The sequence below is a fragment of the Bubalus kerabau genome, chromosome 4, assembly GCF_029407905.1.
Source record: "Bubalus kerabau isolate K-KA32 ecotype Philippines breed swamp buffalo chromosome 4, PCC_UOA_SB_1v2, whole genome shotgun sequence".
Taxonomy (NCBI): Eukaryota; Metazoa; Chordata; class Mammalia; order Artiodactyla; family Bovidae; genus Bubalus; species Bubalus kerabau.
The window spans coordinates 123,736,800-123,760,154 of record NC_073627.1 but is presented as its reverse complement, the minus strand read 5'-3'; the positions used below and the strand labels follow the sequence as shown (position 1 = coordinate 123,760,154).

The following is a 23,355-nucleotide window of genomic DNA, read 5'->3' as shown; positions in this document are numbered from 1 at the left end:
GATGAAAGTGAAAGAGTTGGCTTAAAGCTCAACATTCAGAATACTAAGATCATGGCATCCAGTCCCATCACTTCATGGAAAATAGATGGGGAAACAGTAGAAACAGTGGCTGACTTTATTTTTGGGGGCTCCAAAATCACTGCAAATGGTGACTGTAGCCATGAAATTAAAAGACACTTACTCCTTGGAAGGAAGGTTATGACCAATTTAGACAGCATATTAAAAAGCAGAGATATTACTTTGCCAACAAAGGTCTGTCTAGTCAAGGCTATGGTTTTTCCAGTAGTCATGTATGGATGTGAGAGTTGGACTGTGAAGAAAGCTGAGTGCTGAAGAATTGATGCTTTTGAATTGTGGTGTTGGAGAAGGCTCTTGAGAGTCCCTTGGACTGCAATGAGATCCAACCAGTTTATCCTAAAGGCGATCAGTCCTGGATGTTCATTGGAAGGACTGATTTTGAAGCTGAAACTCCAATACTTTGGCCACCTGATGTGAAGAGCTGATTCATTTGAAAAGACTCTGATACTTGGAAAGATTGAGGGCAGGAGGAGAAGGGGACGACAGAGAAAGAGATGGTTGGATGGCATCACCAACTCAATGGACATGAGTTTGGGTAGGCTCCGGGAGTTGGTGATGGACAGGGAGGCCTGGTGTGCTGCAGTTCATTGTGTTGCAAAGAGTCGGACACAACTGAGCAACTGAACTGAACTGATAGTTGATTTATAATATTGTGTTAATTTCTGCTGTACAGCAGTGATTCAGATACATATATATAAATACATTCTTTTTTATATAGTTTTTCCATTATGGTTTATCAAAGGATATTTCGTATAGTCCCCTGTGCTATTTAGTAGGTCCTTATAGCTTATCCATGCAATACATACTAGTTGGCATCTGCTAACCCCCAAACTCCCACTCATTTCTCCCCAACCTCTCCTCCCCCCTTGGAAAACACAAGTCTGTTCTCTATGTCCATGAGTCTATTTGTGTTTCACATGTAAGTAAATTTGTGTCATATGTTAGATTCCACCTAAAGTGATATCATATGGTATTTTTCTGATTTACTTTACATAGTGGTAATCTCTAGGTCCATTCATGTTGCTCCAAATGGCATTATTTCATTCTTTTTTATGGGTGAGTAGTATTACATTGTATGTATATACCACATCTTCTTTATTCATTCATCTGTTGAGGAACATTTAAGTTGCTTCCATGTCTTGGCTATTGTGAATAGTGCTGCTATGAACACTGGGGTGTGTGTATCTTTTCAATTAAAGTTTTATCTGGATATATGCTCAGGAGTGGGATTGCTAGATCATATGACTATTCTATTTTTAGTTTTTTGAGGAACCTCCACACTGTTTTCCAAAGTTGCTACAATAACTTGGTGGGCCTCTTATCTTGATATAACAAGAGGTCAGTTAGTATGATGAACTACCACACTTGCCAGTATTCACTGTCTCCCTTTTCTACTGCTTATTGTAGAATCCTAGAGTTCTGCAGTCTAGGTGGCAAATCTGGTAGAGTCACCCAATGCATGCAGTTCATGAATCTGAGCCCCTGGTCACCACCTCCTTCTCAGGCTGTGACTGAAGAAGTTGTTCATTTTCCATCAAAATTAAGGAGTGAAATACCAAGAAACATTCATGTATATCATTTTTCCAAACTAATTATTTCTGGTTCCTACTGTGTAACAGAAGCTCTCCCTCCCCCTGATTATCAGTGTCAATTACCCTAGCGGAATGATTCTGATTCCTTTATTTGCCTTTTCTTCTTATATCAAAGAAGAGGTTGACTAGATGACAACCATAGTTTGAAATGTAATGGAAATTTTTGTGGTGTCCTCTGGTGAATATCTTCCTCCTCTGGCAGCCAAGATTTCTAAACATGTAGATCCCAGAGTTGTGGGCACAGGATGCACAGATTCCTTGAGTTGGTCCCTGGAATTAATGTGCTGTTTTACTTATAGGGACAGGTTACAACTGTTCATTTAGAGCATTGGTTCTTAACTGAGGACAATTTTGTCTTCTTGAGGGACAGATAAGAATGTCTGGAAGACATTTTGCTTGTCACAGTGTGCAGTGGGAATGTTCCTGGCTTCTAGCCAGGGATCCTGCTAAACATCCCACAATTCACAAGACAGCTCTCACAACAAATACTTCTGTAGCCAAAAATATCAATCCTTTTGATTGATATTTATTAGAGATTGGATTTATTGGATTGGATTTATTAGAGAGTAGTGCCTCTTGGGATTTCCTGGTGGCTCAGACAATAAAGAGTCTTACTGCCAATGCAGGAGACCCAGGTTCAATCCCTGGTTGGGAAGATCCCCTGGAGAAGGGAATGGCTGCCCACCCCAGTATTTTTGCCTGGAGAATTCCATGGACAGAGGAGCCTGGTGGGTTACAGTCCATGGGGTCACAAAGAGACAGACATGATTGAACTGTACATGGCTAACAGTGCATCTGGAAGGATGGCTGCCTGTCCTTGAAGGGTATTATTTTAAGCTGGAGCTTTAGCTGTGCCTTCCATAAGCTGTTATTGGGAGAAACTCCTGGGTTAAGAATGGATGTGATAAATCCTATGATCTGTGCCCATCTATAAAATAGATTCCTTGACCCCATGTGATACTATTTAGGACACTGTACCAGTGGATCAAACACACTGCAAATCCATGGTGGTGTGTTCAGTGAGGTCCTGGAGAGAGGAAAAGTGGACTCACGCCAAGTTTGTGATAGTTCTAGTCAGAGATTAATTTTCTAGGATTAAAGGAATCTGATGACATCAATTTGCTACAAAAGGGCTGAGTGGACTCCTTGAGAGGTTTACTTTTGATCTTTATAACTGGCAGATTGGGCTTTCAGCAATAAAAGTAACCAGATTAGGCTGGTTGAATTGACCCCATTGCACTAAAGTAGAAAGTAGCAAAGGCTGGCTGATGTCTACTGGCCAAGTCATTATGTGTACTTGTTTTTCTAATGCTTGTTCTGCAGTGAATGCTCTCCAGTAAGAATTAACATGTGATATAAAAATCTTCCCGTTTCTTTTCCTCACTTCCAGATCCTTGTACTCTTTACAGATACTCTGTGCCCCTTCTTGAGCTCCTTCTTCTTCAAGTCTTTGATCAACCAGCTATTCTGCCCTTGTTCATATATATACTCTCCTCCAGACTATACCTCTTATCTGCCAAATTGGATGACTGATCTTCTTCTTCCCTTCTCTCAGTCGTGTCTGATTCTTTGCGACCCCATGGACAGTGGCCTACCAGGCTCTGCCGTCCATGGGATTTTCCAGGCAAGAATACTGGAGTGGGCTGTCATTTCCTTCTCCAGGGGATCTTCCCAACCCAGGGATTGAACCCAGGTCTACTGCATTGCAGATAGACGCTTTACTGTCTGAGCCACCAGGGAAGCCCTGTGCATTAGAAAGATTCCTCCTCACAACTGATAGTCAACATCATCCCTGAATGGGGCTATAATGCAGTTTTCCATTTTCAGCTTTCCGCTCATGCTAGGCTAAGCAGCCCATGTTCCAAGCTTGAACTTCTTATTCTTCCTTTAGCTATCATATGAGAGACCCAGAATAAGAGGTGCTGGTTCAGTAGTAATGGATGATAGGAGATCTGGCCATCTGCCTATGAGGCAAATTTTCACCATTTAGTGCTGCTCATGCTGAATCTGGATCTGCCACTTCAGCTTATAATAACTAGATGTTTGGCTCACCTGACCTTGTGTCTTGGTGATGAATCCCTGATCAAAATTGACAGTTCTGGTCAGCTTCCTCACCGACTCAATGGACATGAACTTGAGAAAACTCCAGGAGATAGTGGAGGACAGAGGAGGCTGGCCTGTTACAGTCCATGGGGTCACAAAGAGTCAGACATGACTTAGCAACTGAACAACAGGTTTCTTTTATTGTACTAAACATTAAGTGACACTTTTCTTGATATCCATGGTTCTTTCCCCTAGGGATGCATGTTTTATTACCTATAATTCTTCAGTTTAGACTCCATTTGCTAGCATCCAAACTTGCTGTTCATTTTAATAATTATACCTACTTCCTTCCCTCCCTTCCCACCTTCCTTCCCGCCCTTTCTCTCCTACTTGACCCTTTTCCTCCCTGCTTCATCCTCCCTTCTTTCCTCATTTCTTTCAATTGAGTAAATGATATATTCTCATTGTAAAAATGTGAGTGGCAGCAAAAAGTAAAAAGATTGAGATTTCTCATTACCAATGGCCACTACCATATGCTTTATCTTATTGTTCAAAAGTAAGCATTGTTAATAATTTCTTATGAATTCCAAAGGATATTTTCTGATGTAATATTATATGATATATCTGTCTATTCACTTGCTGTTTGTTTTTGCACAGATGATGTAATAGTCTATGAACAGTCTTATAGGGGTCATCCCTGGTGGCTCAGATGGTAAGAAATATGTCTGCCAATACAGGAGACACAGGGACACAGGTTCAATCCCTGGGTTGGGAAGCTCCCTTGAAGAAGGGAATGGCAACCCACTCTTGTATTTTTGCCTGGAAAAACCCCATGGACAGAGGAGCATGGAGAGCTTTAGTCCATGGGGTCGAAAAGAGTCAGACATGACTGAGTGACTGACACACACAAACTGTTTTATAAAGCACTTTCTTCCTCTATAAGGGTATTTTGTGTTTATTTCCATGCTGCCATGTTTCCCAATGCTGACTCTGTAGTTGAAGTATTAGCACACTATTTTATTGGAACTGAAGAATGAAATAAATAATTTTGTTAAAATACCCCTATTTTCTTATACGAACTTTGAGTGAGTGAAATAATTTTATTAAAATACTAAGATATAGGGACCTAAATGAAATTCATGGAAGTAATATTTTCATGCTATTTCAACTATTTTAATGATTCCTGAACAGAGTTCTCTAATAGATGTTGTTGTTAAGTCACTAAGTTGTGTCTGACTCTTTGCAACCCCATGGACTACAGCATGCCAGCCTCCTCTGTCCTCTGCTATCTCTTGGAGTTTCCTCACATTTATGTCAATTGAACTGGTGATGCCATCTAATCATCTCATCCTCTGCCATTCGCTTCTCCCTTTGCCTTCAATCTTTCCCAGCATCAGGGTCTTTTCCAGTGAGTCGGTTCTTCACATCAGGTGGCCAAAGTATTGGAGCTTCAGCATCAGTCCTTCCAATGAATATTCAGGATTGACTTCCTTTAGAATTGACTGGTTTGACCTCCTTACAGTCTGAAGCACTCTCAAGGGACTTCTCCAGCACTACAATTTGAAAGCACCATTCTTTGGTGCTCAGCCTTCTTTATGGTCCAACTCCCATGTCTGTGCATGACTACTTGGAAAAACATAGCTTTTACTATATGGATCTTTGTCAGCAAAGTGATGTCTCTGCTTTAAATATGCTGTCTAGGTCTGTCATCACTTTCCTTCCAAGGAGCAAGCATCTTTTAATTTCTTGGCAGCAGTCACAGTCCACAGTGATTGGAGCCCAAGAAAAGAAAATCTGTCACTATTCCCACTTTTCCTGCTTTGATTTGCCATGATGTGATGGGACTGGATGCTATGATCTTAGTTTTACGAATGTTGAGTTTCAAGCCAGGTTTTTCACTCTTCTCTTTTACCCTCATCTAGAGGCTCTTTAGTTCCTCTTTAGTTTCTGCCATTAGAGTGGTATCATCTCCGTATGAGAGTCAGATACAACTGAGCAACTAACACACTGCATAGACGTTAAATAAGCAGGCTGACAATATACAGCTTTGACGTACTCCTTTCCCAATTTTGAACCAGTCTGTTGCTCCAAGTCTGGTTCTAACTGTTGCTTCTTGACCCGTACACAAGAAGTTTGTGTGTTTCTCAGGAGATAGGTGAGGTATCTGTTACTCCCATCTCTTTAATAATTTTCCACAGTTTGTTGAGGTCCACACAGTCAAAGGCTTTAGCTTACTCAGTGGAACAGAGGTAGATGTTGTTCTGGAATTCCCTTGCTTTCTCTGTGATTCAATGAATGTTGTCAACTTGATCCCTGGTTCCTCTGCCTTTTCTAAACCCAGCTTGTACATCTGGAAGTTTTTGGTTCAGGTACTACTGAAGCCTAGCTTGAAGAATTTTGAGCATGATCTTACTAGCATGTGAAATGAGGGCAATTGTAGGGTAGTTTGAACATTTTTTGGCATTGCCCTTCTTTGGGATTGGAATGAAAACTTATGTTTTCCAGTCCTGTGGCCACTGCTGAGTTTTCCAGATTTGCTGACATATTGAATATTGCATAGGAACTTGGAATGCTAGGTATGTAATGGATATAACTTGAATAGTAATGATCATAAGAGATTGGCACCTTACTAGAGTTTTATTCATTTGTTAACAACTGGTTCTACTCATCATCATAGACTCTGATTAGAATGTATCTCATTGTGATGCCACTCAAGTTTTCAGGTTTCCATTCAGCATTATCAATTTCCAAACGTGGAGGTGATCTAGGCAAACATACTGCTACTGCTGCTAAGTCACTTCAGTTGTGTCCGACTCTGTGCGACCCCATAGATGGCAGCCCACCAGGCTCCCCCATCCCTGGGATTCTCCAGGCAAGAACACTGGAGTGGGTTGCCATTTCCTTCTCCAATGCAGGAAAGTGAAAAGTGAAAGTGAAGTCGCTCAGTCATGTCTGACTCTTAGCGACCCCATGGACTGCAGCCTACCAAGCTCCTCCGTCCATGGGATTTTCCAGGCAAGAGTACTGGAGTGGGGTGCCATTGCCTTCTCCATGGCAAACATACAGCTTCACTCTTTTAGCCATTTGGTCTAATTATGTTGAGACAAAATTATCTTTTTCTCTGAACCTCTCTCACAGCAGCCACACAATATATTTTCCTCATTGTATGATCCATTTGGTCATTACTTTCAGCTACTATTTTGTTTTTTTTCTTTGGCTTGTATTAGTTTACTTTTTAATAGCTTTATTATTTTGCAAAGACTCATACATGCTTGTTGAAAATAAAATTAAGCAATTCAGAACATTATAAAGAAAAAGTTAAAAAAAATCATCCTAGATCCCAGTACCTGGAGATAACAATATTTCATATTTTAATAAATATGTCATGTATCTCTATTAAGGTAATTTGCCTAACTGGTACCATACTGTACCTGCCTCTCTAACCTGCTTTTTTCCTTCAAAGTATGTTGAAAACATTAGCTATTATTCCTCTTTTCTTGGCGTGTCTTTGATTTTAACTCAAACTGCTCCACTTTTAGAAGGAGTGTCAGATTTAGCTCTAGTATTGGTCCAGGTTCCCAACATAAGTATGAGTCCAGCAAGTGCCTCATCCCCCTCCATTCCCTTCCCATTTATCTAGGGCACAGACATACAAAACTAGAGAGCTGTCTTGGTCACTGAGCAGTACAGCTGCAACCACGGAGAATCCGAATTTTGCAAAGAACTCAATCTGCCTGCAATGCGGGAGATCCTGGTTCAATCCTTGGGTCTGGAAGAGCTCCTGAAGAAGGGATAGGCTAACCCACTCCAGAATTCTTGGGCTTCCCTGGTGGCTCAGATGTTAAAGAATCTGCCTGAAACTTGGGAGACTTAGATTTGATGCCTGGGTTGGGAAGATCCCCTGGAGAATGCAATGGCTACTCACTCTAGTGTTCTTGCCTGGAGGATTTCACGGACAGAGGAGCCTGGTGGGCTACAGTCCATGGGGTTGCAAACAGTCAGACATGCCTGAAGTGACTTAGCACAGGACAGAACATATTGTTTGGTTCTATTCATATGAAATTTCCAGATTAAGTCCTAGATACAGAAAGTAGATTGGTGGTTGCCTAGGCCTGAAGGGGTAGGGGATAATGGGAGTGATGCTAACGGATATGGAGTTGTTTTGGGGGGTGATGAAAATGTTCTGAAATTGGTTGTGGTGATGGTTTCTTTTGCTGCATGTGCTTTTGATGTCTTACCTAGGAAAGCATTGCCTAATTTGAGGTCATGAAGATTTCTGCCTACAATTTTTTCCTTAAGAATTTCATTCTTTTAGCTTCTACATTTTGATCTTTGATTACAATTTGAGTTAATTTTTACATACGGTGTGATGTAGGGTGTCCGAATTTTTTTCTTTCTTTTGCATGTGGATATGTGGTTTTCATAGCACTGTTTGTTGTAAAGATTTTCCTTCCCCATTTAATTGTCTTGGCACAAGTTGAAAATCAATTGACAATAAAATTAATTGAGGAGTACTACCTCTTAACCATACTGAGTCTTTCTATCCATGAATGTGTGATGTCTTTCCATTTGTCAGATCCTCTCTACTTTTTTTTTTGACAATATTTTTTAGTTTTCAGAGTATATGCTTTACACTACTTATGTCAGTGGTTATCTTTTTGTTGTTGCTTTCATTAAAAAATATTTTTTGTGATTCTTTCTATTGTTTGTCCTATTCATTAATTCCTATTTTGCCTTTAATTCTTTTACTTTCCTTAGGTTTACTTTTTACTTACTTTTCGAACATCTTGTGTTGATAATTTAGCTAAGATAATATTTAATTCTTCCTTGCTTACTAATATGTGATATCAGGACTATAAATATTCTGCTAAATATGACTTTAGCTCCTTCCCCCAAATTTTGATATTACTCCCATTATAATTCAGTTTTGTACTTCATAACTCACAGTTTAACTTACTCTGGCATAGATCTATAAGAGTGAGGGTAATTTCAATGGCAGTCTCTTCATTGCAGTTCTATTTCAAGTCTATTCATTATTATAGGGTTCTAATCTTTCCTCGTGTGTTCTAGGTTTTTTATTTGTCTATCTACCTATGTATCTTTATAATCATTTTCCAATTATTCTTTTATTTCAAACACTTGAGGATATTTATTTATCTGTTTTCTTCTTCTATTTTAGGTTTTCCCTCTAGTGCTTACTTGATTGTAAATTTTTATTGATTACAATTATGCAAGTGGGATAACAATTCTGGAGGAATCCCATGAACTCTGAGACGTGAAAGCATTTCTTCAGAGAAGGTTGGTTTTGCTTTTGTCAGAACTGCAGGCATTCCAATGAAAGTGTTATGTTAATGTTACAGCTTGTGTTTTACAGAGCAAATGAGTATTGTAAATTCAAACTTCATTCTCAAACTGGGAATAGGCTTTGGGTTTTGATAAATCCCTGCAGACTTTTCCTCGTTCCATTCCTAAAATAAATGGCCTTTTTTCCCTGCTGCTGCTTTAGACTAGTGTCAAGAAGAATTTTTATATATCTCCTCTTAAATGATATTTTAAAACTTGGATATAATTTGTAGATACAGCTCTTCATTTGAGAAAGAGGGAAACTAAATCATTAAAGATGTTATCAAATTCTTGTGAGCCATTTTTACCTGCTGTCCCTCAGGAATTTAGTCACTGCTTTCGAAAACCAGGCTTATTACATTTTTTCCCTTCCAAGTCATCTCCTTTTGTGTTTCCTTTTTGATTTAAGATCCTCACAATCTTCTTAGTCCTTGAGTTAGCAAGTTGGAATCATCAGTTCTTGCTCTCCACCTCAGTTGCCACCATACACCATCAATTCTTCCTTGAATACCTCCCTTCCTTCTGTATTCATCTCCAGTTCTATTATTGCTGCCCCAGTTTACATCCTCATTATAAATATCTTACCTGGACTATTGTGGTATCTCCCTGGATAACACTCTGCATTCACATTTTCCTTAAGAATACCTTCCAATGTTAGGACAGAGGTATTGTCATGTCATTTACTTGCTTCACAAACCTTTGGAAGTTCCCCATTGCCTAAAGATTAAATGGATACACATTTTATTTTTTCAACTTCTTTTCCTATTATCCACTACATTTGACATATTGCAGTCAAACCAACCTATTGGACTTTCACAGGACACCCTATATATAATCGTGCTTTGTTTTTCCTTTGGTGGGATTACTTGTCCAATCCATGGGTAGTTTCTACTAATTATTTAAAACCCAGATCTAATGCTGTTGTCTTTGCATGTCTTCCCTGTTGCATAATTACAACCAATCACTTTCTTCTTCGTGTTTCCACTTACTTTTCTCATGCCTCTGTTTCAGCAATATCTTATTATTGTGTAAACCTTTACATGCCTGTTTTGCCCTTTTGACTGTGAGCTTCTGCAGGGAGGAGACCATTTTTCATTCATCTTTATCATCTCTCTGCCTAGCTAGCATGTTGCCTGGAACACAACAGATGCTCAATAAATGTTTTTAATAAATTAATGAAATAATGAAGCTATATTATTATATCAAAATAGCAACAGGACAATGTTTTCCATTTTAGATAATATGTATCTTCTCATCTAGTATCTGCTGCACAGACCAAGACTTCAGTGGGGTACCTAATTCTAAATGATACCTGCTGCTATGGAAGCAAAATTTGATTTTTTTTGAACCTTATTATCTTTTTCTTTAAAATATAGCTAGAAATCCCTGATTCTTAGTTGCTATAGAACCAGATAAGCAAATATAACCAGCAAATTATTTGTTAACTAATCATGGTAGGGATTTTAAAAATTGCTTTTCTTCTTATTTCAATTACAATACATATTTGAAATAGTAAATTTAGAGTACATAGACACACACACATAAAGTCATGCATCATATTACTATCACTCTGCAAGATAATCAGTATTTTGGATTATATTTGTATAACATTTGATTACAAAAGTAGAGTCAGAGGATATATACTGTTTTGTATTCTTGGTATTGAAAGATATATATTAATAAGAACTATTACTGAGGATGCATTTAACTATTATATGTTTTATAACATAAATATGGTTATGCTATTATAAACGTGATAATCTGTTGATAGCAGAAAGTTTCAAGGCAAACTGTCCTAAGCAGTAAAGACATTTATTTCTTTCATCATTCTTAAAGGTTAAGAGATGAATCTGGCTGGCTTATACTAAGGATGATCACTCCCTGCAACTGGACAGAGGGTCAGCTTTTCTGAGTTGCATGGGTAGGGGGTGGCTGGATTAACACATTCAAGAGTTTATTCATCTTATGAGGTGAGATAATATTGACAGTGAGTAAACTGCAGAGTCAGTCATAGTGGCTATAGATCTTCCTCCTTTTTAAGTAAGTGTTGAAGCCTTTTTCACTTAAAATTGCTCAGTTTCCTGTTGTTGACATTTAGGTATTTTTCCTTCAGTTTTTCAGTGTTATAAATAACACAGCTGTGAACAATCTCATGGTTGAATCATTGTGAAATCCATGTTTATATGTACAGCTTCAGAATTGTATTAAGCAACCTGTTAAAACTTTGTGAGATGTTGCCTATGGGGAAATTACACAATTCCTACCAGCAACAAGGGACAATAGCTGTTTCCTTTACCTTGGACAACAACTGTGGGCATTTAAAAGAGTCTGCCTTGGCCAGAGGCTTTTAAACTATATTAGGGAAATCTGTGCTTCTGCAGAACTCACTTTAAGCCAATGTGGGTTATTTCACAAGCTGACTTAGCTCCCAGTGCCTAATATGATTCACGTTGAGCTTGTATCAGCTTATCACTTTCTCAGTTCAGTGTATGTTAAGTCTCATGTTGCACATGTTCTTTTTTTCAAAATTAATTTTTATTTGAGTACAGTTGTTTTTGCACATGTGTTCTTAGGAGTGATCATGAGCAGACTAGCAAACAAGCAAAACAAACACAAAACTAAAAAATACAAAGTATTTGCACATTAGCAAGTTTTGGAAAAACCAAAAACCATCTGAGAAAGGATAAATTTTAAGGGCCAATCTTTTTTTTTCTAACTCTCAAAATACCTTTCTCCTATAGGGATAGATAATTGGGCCCAAACCAGTTTTTATAAGTGTGTACATATATATTATATATATATATATATATATATATGCACACACATATATAAGTGTATGTGTATGTGCATATATATATACACACACATATGCATTTATATATACATACAGTTATTAAAAAATTATCCATTGCTCATGGTTCTGTATTTTAAAGATTCATTGTTTCAAATAGGTTTCTAATCCCTAGGCCAGGTACTGAGTTCATATGAGACCAAGATCTTTTTTACCATCTGCAAAAGCTATTAAGACATTTAGGTATCCCAGTGGTGATGATTTATTTTTATTTCTCTGAGAGGTCACTCTGATTTAGGAGTGGGTGACTATGGGAGTGGAATATTGTATCTCTTCTCCAGCCAATTTTCCAGTTCTACATAAACTTAGAATGTTTGTAAGTTTTCTTGCCAACTATATGATATCATTAAATGTAATAGGTCTATACATTTGCAAGTGTTACATTTTGGTTTCAGTATGTGAGACTTATTGTAATTCATAGCATAAAACACTCTTCTTGGAAATAGCACCTCTAACTGAAATGTGTTTAAAAGCTCATATAGTGTCCTTTGTTTAGGTGGTTGCCACATGGATGCATTACTTTGTTTTCAGAAAGAAACACCAAAAGAATCTGTAACTTTAAAAATGTACGTGTAAAAATTTTACAGTCTTTGTTTTTACTTCCTTCCTTTCTTCATTTTTGTTGTTTTCTCTCAACTCTCAGTGAGACCTCAGGAATCCATTTAGATCCTGCTCTATGAAGACCAATTGACTCATTGGCTGGGAGGCCCGTGAAAGCCTCAGGTAAATTAATAGTAGAGTCAGTGCCTGAGAACCATGCCTGGCTGCTCTTGAAATCCCGTCTGAAGCCTGAATTATTTGTATTAAGATAGGCCAGCACTCGGGCTCCTATGAGTCAATTCTTTGTAACAGTTGCCAATATTTTTATACCTGAGAGAGCGGCTTCATTCTTTATTATTGCTCAGGAATCAATACTCCCATTGCCCTCACAAAATGCTATACAAGCATTATTGGCATTTCACTTGGCAGTGAAGAGTATCGACATCAATCTCGCCAACTGCACACTTCACTAACCCTGCTCCACTTCTCCTGCGTCTATTTGTATTCCATCTGGGCTGTCCTTGGCTGCTGAATTTGAATGGGACTCCTTAGCACTGCCCTGACACATCCTAAGATAAGGAAATGGAAAAGCATCATTTACCCACTCACAGAGACAGTGCCCCCGCCACCCCTGCCCATTTTGTACCTAGAGGTCTTGCAGCATTTAATAAAACACCATTTCCCACCACCCTATGGTTTTACAAAATTGCCATCTCAGAGCTCTTCATTAATAACCAAATGTCTGCTTCTAATCTACTGTGAATTTTAAAGTAATTTCTGGGCTCTTAAAGTAGCAGATCTTAAAAAATGAAAATTCACACATTTGGGAGTACAGTGTGCACACAGAGCCACGGTGGGAACTGCGGCTGCATTTGTTCCGAATGCTGACCATGGACACACCATGGTTGTTTAGTAAACTTAGTAAAAATGCTTCTCACCCAACATGTGACTTCCCCTTTAAACATGTAGTTCTATGGTAATGTTGAAATGGAAGCCACTGTAGGGAATTCTGTCATATCAGTCTTATGTTGGGCATTATCAGTATGTGACAGATGTTGTTTGATTAAAAGGAATATCTAGAATATATAAAGAACTTTTACAACTCAACAAACATGATCTGAAAAAAGAAAAGTGATCTCATTAAAAACGGACAGTGGCCACAGTGGGATACCACTTCGTGTCCATCAGGATAGCTGTTATCAAGAAAAACAAAACCCAGAAAATATAAGTATTGGAGAGGATATGGAGAAATTCAAACCCTTGTGCTTTGCTAGCGGGAATATAAAAATGGTACAGCTGTTGTGGAAAATAGTTTGGCAGTTCTTCAAAGAGTTAAACATAGAACCACAATATGATCCAGCAATTCCACTCTTAGATACATAATTGGAAGAATAAAAAGCAGGAACTCAGACAGATGCTTGGACACCAGTATTCATAGCACCATTATGCATGGTAGCCAAAAGGTAGAAACAATCCACTTGTTGGTGGAGTGACTTTGGTTACTAGTATTATTACTCTGAGCCTCAGTCTCTTCCTCTGTCCAGTGGCAGTGACAGTGGTGTGGTGATGGTAATAGTGTAATAATGGTGATGACGATTTCATGATGATGTTGTGGTATTGATGATGGTGATAATATTTCACAGGATTGTCGTCAAGATTAAGATATAGTATGAATAAGATGATTAAGTGAGATTTGTGTAATATCCAAAACTTTAATACACCATGGTTCTTTAACATTTTAAATCCAAGAATCAGAATATTTTGTATGCTTTATGTCAAGGAGGTATGTTAGAGGTTAATGTTTGCCTCAAAGGACAGACAGATATTTGGAAATTACATATTCTATTTGGTTGTAGTCATTCATTTGTGTGAGCCTAGATTATGAAATCTTGTAAATAATATTTAATTTCAGAATTACATTATTTTTAGTGGAGGTAAATGGCAAAGCTATTCATTCTTTCCTAGAAGAGAGAGTTGGGTTTTTTGTTTGTAACACTTACAGCAACTTCCTGCAGAAGTTATATGTTCTGAGCCTATCTTTGTGCTAGGTAAAAAGAGAAAATGATTTTGAAAAGATAAATTCTTCACTAGATTGTTTTTTTTTGGTTATCAAAAGGCAAAGTAAGAATTTTTATATATTACAGAAGTTATCTTCATTGGATCTTAACTTACATAAATATATCCAGGAAAAAAAGTGAATCCATCATTTTTTTTTTAAATAGAAAAAGCCCTGAAATAGGAATTAGGAATCTTTGACCCTAGTTTCAGTTTTGCCATGTGTTAAACATGTGACCATAAGCAAATTAATTAACTATTGAGCTTAGTTTTCTCCTCTGTTGTGTGTTTAGTCACTCAGTCCTGTCTGATTCTTCACAACACTTTGGACTATATCCTGCCAGGCTCCTCTGTCCATGAGATTCTCCAGGAAAGAATACAAGAGTGGGTTGCTACTTCCTTCTCCAGGGGATCTTCCTGACCCAGGGATCAGGCCTGCATGTCAGATGTGTCTCCTGCAAGGCCGATTCTTTACCCTCTGAGCCCAAATGGTTGTAAAAAAATAGATTGCTTATTTCATGTATCTATTGTGGTCAACTAAAATGATATTCATGAGAATGCTTTGTAAATTATAATGTTCTGTATGAATAAAGTGTCATATTTTATTGCCTATGATTATAAATCATAAAATGTATCATTAGTTACATTTCACTTAGAACAAAAATACTACAAATTAAACTATGATATAGTGCCTTAGTATGCTGTTTGATGGAGAAGGCAATGGCACCCCACTCCAGTACTCTTGCCTGGAAAATCCCATGGACGGAGGAGCCTGGTAGGCTGCAGTCCATGGGGTTGCTAAGAGTCGGACACGACTGAGCGACTTCACTTTCACTTTTCACTCTCATGCATTGGAGAAGGAAATGGCAACCCACTCCAGTGTTCTTGCCTGGAGAATCCCAGGGACGGGGGAGCCTGGTGGGCTGCCGTCTATGGGGTTGCACAGAGTCGGACAGAACTGAAGCGACTTAGCAGCAGCAGCAGATGCTGTTTGAGGCATGTAAGGATCATACCAGCCTCTTTTTGTTTGGAATATTCTTTCAGCTATTCTAATAAATACAGCCAGTACATCTTGCTTTTAACTGTATCTCTTACCAAGTGATAGGCAATTTTTTTGCATGTAAATCGGTTACAAAACATACCAACATGCTTCATATTTTCCTAAATCTAGTAAAGAATTTGATTGTTCCATTGCAAAAAACCACAGAATTGCAATTATACCTTCCATGATTAATATTTACTTTGCTAATTAATATTTGCTCCTCAATCATACACATTTTTCCTCTGTTCCCATGCCTTTCTTCATATGCAAGAGTTTCATTTCATTGTTAAATCAAAGTACAGTATTTCTGAAATCATTTTAAATGACAGTGGAACTCAGCAGGTGATGCCCCGGCAACGCACATTTCTCAACTGAACAGCAAAGCTATGCGCAAGTTTGTCCATGCACAGTTGATGAAAACTCCTTTATGACTATTGCCTGTCAGTCTTTGATTGTTTAAGACTACTGCTGATTTCAGGGATGTTAGGATGTGTGGGGAAATGTGTCTCAGGATTAGTTGAAAATTGCATTTATGTGGTTAGCCACAATGTGACACTTTAATTATTGATATAAAGTGCAGGTAGCACATTGCTTGTTGCACCTTAGTAATAGGAATGTGAGAGTCCTTGAAACTAGTAAGGCCTCCTGAGGTTACGGAGAAACCGTCTGGTGCTGCTTCAGTGTTTGTAGGCAGTGTGGTATCTGCTTTGAGTCATGTCTTCTCCACACTAAACTCTATTACTTTGTCACTTTCTTTAAACTTTGATATGGCATGATTTTGAAATCATTTCTTTTGATCACTTTGCTCAGAACTGGGACTCATTTTTCAAGCTTCTTTAATGCACTGTATTTGGAATGAAACATTCTATGCCAGTTCTTTTCATACTGTTCATGGGGTTCTCAAGGCAAGAATACTGAAGTGGTTTGCCATTCCCTTCTCCAGTGGACCACATTCTGTCAGATCTCTCGATCTGACAAACCACTTCAGTATTCTTGCCTCGAGAACCCCATGAACAGTATGAAAAGAACTGGCATAGAATGTTTCATTCCAAATACAGTGCATTAAAGAAGCTTGAAAAATGAGTCCCAGTTCTGAGGAAAGTGATCAAAACAAATGATTTCAAAACTATGCCATATCAAAGTTTAAAGAAAGTGACAAAGCAACAGAGTTTAGTGTGGAGAAGACATGACTCCTCTTGATGAAAGTGAAAGTGGAGAGTGAAAAAGTTGGCTTAAAGCTCAACATTCAGAAAATGAAGATCATGGCATCCGGTCCCATCACTTCATGGGAAATAGATGGGGAAACAGTGGAAACAGTGTCAGACTTTATTTTTTGGGGCTCCAAAATCACTGCAGATGATGACTGCAGCCATGAAATTAAAAGACGCTTACTCCTTGGAAGGAAAGTTATGACCAACCTAGATAGCATATTAAAAAGCAGAGACATTACTTTGCCAACAAAGGTCTGTCTAGTCAAGGCTATGGTTTTTCCTGTGGTCATGTATGGATGTGAGAGTTGGACTGTGAAGAAGGCTGAGCACTGAAGAATTGCTGTTTTTGAACTGTGGTGTTGGAGAAGACTCTTGAGAGTCCCTTGGACTGCAAGAAAATCCAACCAGTCCATTCTGAAAGAGATCAGCCCTGGGATTTCTTTGGAAGGAATGATGCTAAAGCTGAAACTCCAGTACTTTGGCCACCTCATGCGAAGAGTTGACTCATTGGAAAAGACTCTGATGCTGGGAGGGATTGGGGGCAGGAGGAGAAGAGGACGACAGAGGATGAGATGGCTGGATGGTATCACTGACTCGATGGACGTGAGTCTGAGTGAAATCCAGGAGTTGGTGTTGGACAGGGAGGCCTGGCGTGCTGCGATTCATGGGGTCGCAAAGAGTCGGACACAACTGAGTGACTGATCTGATCTGATGCCAGCTCTGGTTGTTAGAATGGTGGAAAGATCCATCATTAATTTATTAAGAGAAAAAATGACTTTTCTTGAATTCCTGGGTAAGAAAAAAACTTGGAAATGTAAATTCTGCATGTACTTGTGTAGTTTTATTTTTAAATGGTGATGAAACACCCTTAAATGGGTTACGTTATTATATTTAAGTACTTTTTTATTCTTATGTTTATTTGGTAGTCTTTTTAGTATGTCTGTTATCTTCAGAGTTCTTTTTGGAATGTTGAATGGACAGAGTCAGAATCAGGCTCCCAATTCTGGGATATACCTGTGATTCGTTTCCTAGGGATGCTGTAACAAAATACCACCCCCTGGGTGACCTAGACAGCAGAAGTCTATCCTCTCACAGTTCTGAGTACTAGATATCTGAAATGATGTGTTGACTAATGCTGACAAATGCTAGGTTTGACTGGGCCATGCTCTGTCTGAAGCTGGTAGAGAAGAATCCTTCCTTGCCTCATCCTAGTTTCTGCTGGTTTGCAGGCAAGCCTTGGCATGCATTACCTTGCAGGTGTAGCATTTCAGTCTCTGCCTCCATTTTTACATGGTGTTGGTCCTATGTGTCTCTGTCTTCACTCAGTATTAAACGCTTCTCATGCTGAAGCTGAAGCTCCAGTACTTTGGCCACCAGATGCGAAGAGCCAACTCATTGGAAAACACCCTGGTACTGGGAAAGGTTGAGGGCAATAGGACAAGGGGGCGGCAGAGGATGAGATGGTAGGTAGCATCACTGACTCAACAGACATGAGTTTGATCAAACTCTGGGAGACAGTGAAGGCCAGGGAAACCTGGCATGCTGTAGTTCATGGAGTTGCAAAAAAATTTGACTTAGCAGCTGAACAGCAACAACATAAGGACAGCAGACATATTGTGTTATGGCCTACTCTAATGATCTTATATTAACTTGATTACAATAGTAAATACCCTATTTCCAAATAAGGTCGCATTCCTAGGTACAGGGAATAGGACTTTGGCTTATTTTGGTGGGGCAGACAGTTAAACCCTTAACACTTGTCAACATTACTTTGTGGGTGGACACCAACTCATTACTACCCAAATCACTCAGATCAGAGATCAGATCAGTCACTCAGTTGTGTCCGACTCTTTGCGACCCCATGAATCGCAGCACGCCAGGCCTCCCTGTCCATCACCAACTCCCGGAGTTCACTCAGACTCACGTCCATCGAGTCAGTGATGCCATCCAGCCATCTCATCCTCTGTCGTCCTCTTCTCCTCCTGCCCCCAATCCCTCCCAGCATCAGAGTCTTTTCCAATGAGTCAACTCTTCGCATGAGGTGGCCAAAGTACTGGAGTTTCAGCTTTAGCATCATTCCTTCCAAAGAAATCCCAGGGCTGATCTCTTTCAGAATGGACTGGTTGGATTTTCTTGCAGTCCAAGGGACTCTCAAGAGTCTTCTCCAACATCACAGTTCAAAAGCATCAATTCTTCGGCCCTCAGCCTTCTTCACAGTCCAACTACTCTTTTCCTAAAATACACCCTCCAGTTACTAATCCGATAATCTCTTTTAGCATTCAATCCATAGTTCTCCATTCTATGCAAAAGTATCTAAAAAGAAAACTATCTGATTGTTAGTGGGCTTGCGAAAGTTCCCATAAACTTTGTGTCCTACATTCTCATATTAGACAAGTCCTGTAATTGTCTCAGAACAAAACATTAAGTAGAATGTGACAAGACATTCTTAGACATTTTATGATGACTGCCATCTCCTCTAGGTACTCACCATCCATTCCTTTAGCAATCCATCCTTGTATCCAGTGGTTTGTTTGCCAGACCTGTCATTTTCCACTTGAAAGTGGGGCTGATGTTGGCTTCCTTCCAGTTTTCTGTTTCCTTTGCCCTTTTTTAAGATTTCCCATAAAACAAGGATGATTTCACTTATAAATTCTCTTAGAGCCTTGGGATACAATTCATCTAAGCCAAATGAGTTGAATTCATATAAAAACAACTTTACTACCCTTGGATTTTGTATTCCCTTAGGAATGCTTGTTCTATACTTGGCAGAGAAATCAGAAGCAAAAGCAGGAATTTAGATGTTCTGTTTTCATTCTGCCAAATTTCAATTTAACACCTTTTGTCCCTTGCAGTGGTCTTGGCCCTCACTTGTTTGACTTATTTGTGAAATTATATTTTTTAAAGTCTTTGTTGTCCTTAACACTGAACAACTCTAAGTCCACTTTCTTTGGACTTAGGCTCCATAATGCCATGGTTTCATACATATCCTCAGTTATTATTTTTTTTCCATTCTTGGGACATATGCTTACTGGATGCATTTCCTTTTTATTTCTTTTACTTAAGATGATTTGCCTTTCCGTAACTGGAATTGCATCAGTAAGGGCTTTTTGACTATCTTGAGTCAAGCATCATGCTTAGAACCATGTACAATGGAACCATGAATTATGCTATTAGTTTTGAAATATACCTATCTGTCTCTGTGGGCTATTTTTATAGGCTTTGCCCAACACTGTATACTATAGGTATTATGATCTAAGATGACAGGATTTATTTTTTCCAAGATTTTTTATCACTTCCCTATCACTAAATAACACCTCTCCTGGTTGTAATTAGGTCTAGGGTGGTAGTTCTTAGTCATTTTTTTTTTCCTATCATTGGAGAATTGAGATAATCAGAAAGGCTAGATAATAATTTTTTCAGAACTGTTACTTTTAATCAAATGAGATTTGTTTTCTTTTCCTGGACAAATGAAATCCTTACTACTGCTACCATAGTTTTCTTGTCTCTGTGATAAGGAGGGAATACACTATTTAGACTCTTCACACAGTAAGGTGACCTATTTTTTCATAACAGTATCACTTTTATTTCCTTCTTATAAGTTCTATACCATGTTTTCCAGTACACGTCCATTAATAACTATTTCTAAATGGGAATATATGAATTAGAATATTTAAATGAGATGTTACCTCTCCTACATTTGACTATATTACTAGTACTATGGATTTTAAGTTCAAAAGTACACAAGAGGAAAATCCTTTATGCAAAATTATAAATTTCCAAGAACTTTTCAAGAATCAGTTCCATGTCCTTGCATCACTCAGCCAAGCCAAGAACAGAAAATTCTCTGTTAGCAATTCTCTTTTTAGTTAAGCTTTTACTACAGGGTAGACTGAATTTCATGGTGAGGGGAAGGATCTAATGGGTCAGATTCTATTTTGTGGCCTTCAGCCTGAGGGCAGGCTTTAATCATATTTGAACAGGGTAGTTAAAAATCATAGAAGTTTTGGATGAACATGTACACACTACTTTATATAAAATGGATAACCAGCATGGATCTACTTTATAGCATGTGGAACTCTACTCAACGTTATGTGGCAGCCTGGAGGTGAAGGAGGTTTGGGGGAGAATGAGTCCTTGTATATGTATGGCTGACTCCCTTTGCTGTTCACCTGAAATTATCATAACATTGTTAATCAGCTATACCCCAATACAGAATAAAAAGTTCAAGATTTTGTTTAAATTAAAAAAAAAATCTTTAAGAAGGAATGAGTATAAACAATGCTGCAGCATAAGAAAGTTTACTTTTTACTATATCTTTGTTTTCTGCTGTATCCCCATTATCAGAAATGCTCCAGAGTGAGAATAGAATAGTTATTTGTTAATAAAATAATGGTATTTTCCAGATCTTAAAGATTTGGGCTTGGTAGAGGCAACAAATTGTGGGGAAGTGACTAAGAGATACTTATGAGGGCAAGACAAAAACCAATGGATTATCAGGGTTATTTTACTACTAATAAGCTTGTTTATGCAGAACCATTTTAGCACTGGCTCCCTGTTTCTGATTAACAGGACGTTATTCTCTATTCTTTTTGGTACAAGGAAGGCATCCTTCTCATGGGACGTTTTATGACCTATTTTTGGTAGGAAGGGCAAACTCTTCCTGTGTTTGTTCTTTCTCAGGTGTCTCAGTTCAAAATATTCAGTATGCCAAAGTGGCATATTTTGAGGTGGCATGTGATAAGCCCCTTCATTATCTTAAGTATGAAATAAATGTACTTAGTTGGAAAGCCCTAGTGACTTACGTTCAACTCTTGGAGATCAGAACCATTCATTCATTGACATTAAATTTTGAACTTCGCATATTGGGATTCCAAATGTTTAGTGAATTTTACTCTCAAATCATATTTCAGGACCTATATATGTTTTAATGTACACATAGAATTTTTAGCTATGATATTTACACTTATTATAGCTGAATATTTTCTCACTTTTCTATGTCAATTCTCAATATGTTTTATATTGCTTTTAAATTTTTAATTAAAAACAAATGAAGTATGAATACTTTCTTCTTATAAAATATCAAACCCCCCAGAAATACAGCAGCCCTGGAAGCATTCTTAGAACCTGGTCTCTTCCTACTGCTTGAAAGTATGAGAGTTATGAGTTTAGCCTGTCACTCCAAACATATCCCCTATACCTATGGCTCTCATTTTTTATCCTATAGAAAGTAGATAACTATTATTTTATGCATTCTTAGCATAAAATTATTTTATGTTTCTTTAGTATGTTCTATAATTTTCTTTAGAGAGTTATCAGTATGTCTTCAGCATTTTTCCATACTTGTATAGAGCTGGTTGTTTTTTGTTTTTAGTTGCTGATACATTTAGAAAAATAACACAAGTATATCCCAGTCAGATTATTCAGCCATTTTCTGATGATGGACACTTAGATTTTTCCAGTGTTTCATAAAGTACATCATGATACAGTAAACATTTTGCACATGCTTTCTTGTGAGTATGTGCAACTGCTTCTCTAGGAGGAATGTCAAATAGTGAAAATACTGGGTTATAGGGTGTGAACATTTTTATTTTTCATAAGTAATACCATATCATTCTCCATAGCCGTTGCACCAATAAACTTTCCCAATTACAGGGCACTCTTACTTACATTTCATTATCACTTGCTATTATTAAGCTTTTAAAAATTTGTTTAATGGAGGAGTTGACCCACTATCATTTATTATAAATCTGTAAACCAGTAATGGTTTAAAAATGTTTAAATGGTTACATTTAAAATAGTTGTATGCTGCTGCCGCTACTGCTGCTAAGTCACCTCAGTTGTGTCTGACTCTGTGCAATCCCATAGACGGCAGCCCACCAGGCTTCCCCGTCCCTGGGATTCTCCAGGCAAGAATACTGGAGTGGGTTGCCATTGCCTTCTCCAAAATAGTTGTATACATAACTACAAAGTAGCCACACTTTGCCACAGAGTCTAAAATATTTAATATCTATCCCTTTAACAGAGAGCTTGCTAACTCCTGATCTAATGGAAAGGGATGGCATGTCATGGTATTAATTTGCATTTCTATGAACACTTAGTAAAACTGACCATATTTTCACATGTTTATTTGACATTTGTATTTCCTTATTTGTTTGTAAATTGCCTATTTGTATTTTTGCATATGTTTGTAAGTGTTAAATTGGTTGAATGGATTCTGTGTATATTCTGAATGCATTTTGTAAAACTGCCTACCCAGTGGTTATCTTCTCCATTCATTCTGTTTTGCTAATAGAACTTTAGTTCATTTTCAGGTTCTGGGCAATGATGTACTTCTGGGGATTTGAACACCATTAAAATCCTAAGTTTAGGGGGTATAGAGTTAGAATTATTTTAAATAATTGTGGCAACTGCATTCCCGCTTGCCAGTGATTAGTTTAGGATTGAACATGTGATGAAATGTGTCCAATGAGATGTGAAGACCTCTGGGTATTTTCCCCTTATTTTGAAAATGAATAGTGGAATTATTTTTTCTACCCGTATACAGCCTCTGTTTGCTTTCTTCTTGTTTGACTTCTGGAAATGTTATGCTCTTTTGAACAT

At 38.1% G+C, this 23,355-nt stretch overlaps 1 long non-coding RNA gene across 8 annotated transcripts in view; it reads left to right on the top strand.

Moving 5' to 3' along the window:
- Positions 1 to 15,107, top strand: part of LOC129650191 (uncharacterized) — a 191,418-nt gene extending 176,311 nt beyond the window's left edge. For all 8 annotated transcript variants that reach the window (XR_008713670.1, XR_008713669.1, XR_008713671.1 and 5 more), the window contains 4 exons: positions 8,893 to 9,011; positions 10,893 to 11,026; positions 12,551 to 12,630; positions 14,796 to 15,107. This is a non-coding gene — a long non-coding RNA (uncharacterized LOC129650191). The remainder of the gene's footprint in view (positions 1 to 8,892; positions 9,012 to 10,892; positions 11,027 to 12,550; positions 12,631 to 14,795) is intronic.
- The last annotated feature ends 8,248 nt before the right edge of the window (positions 15,108 to 23,355 follow it).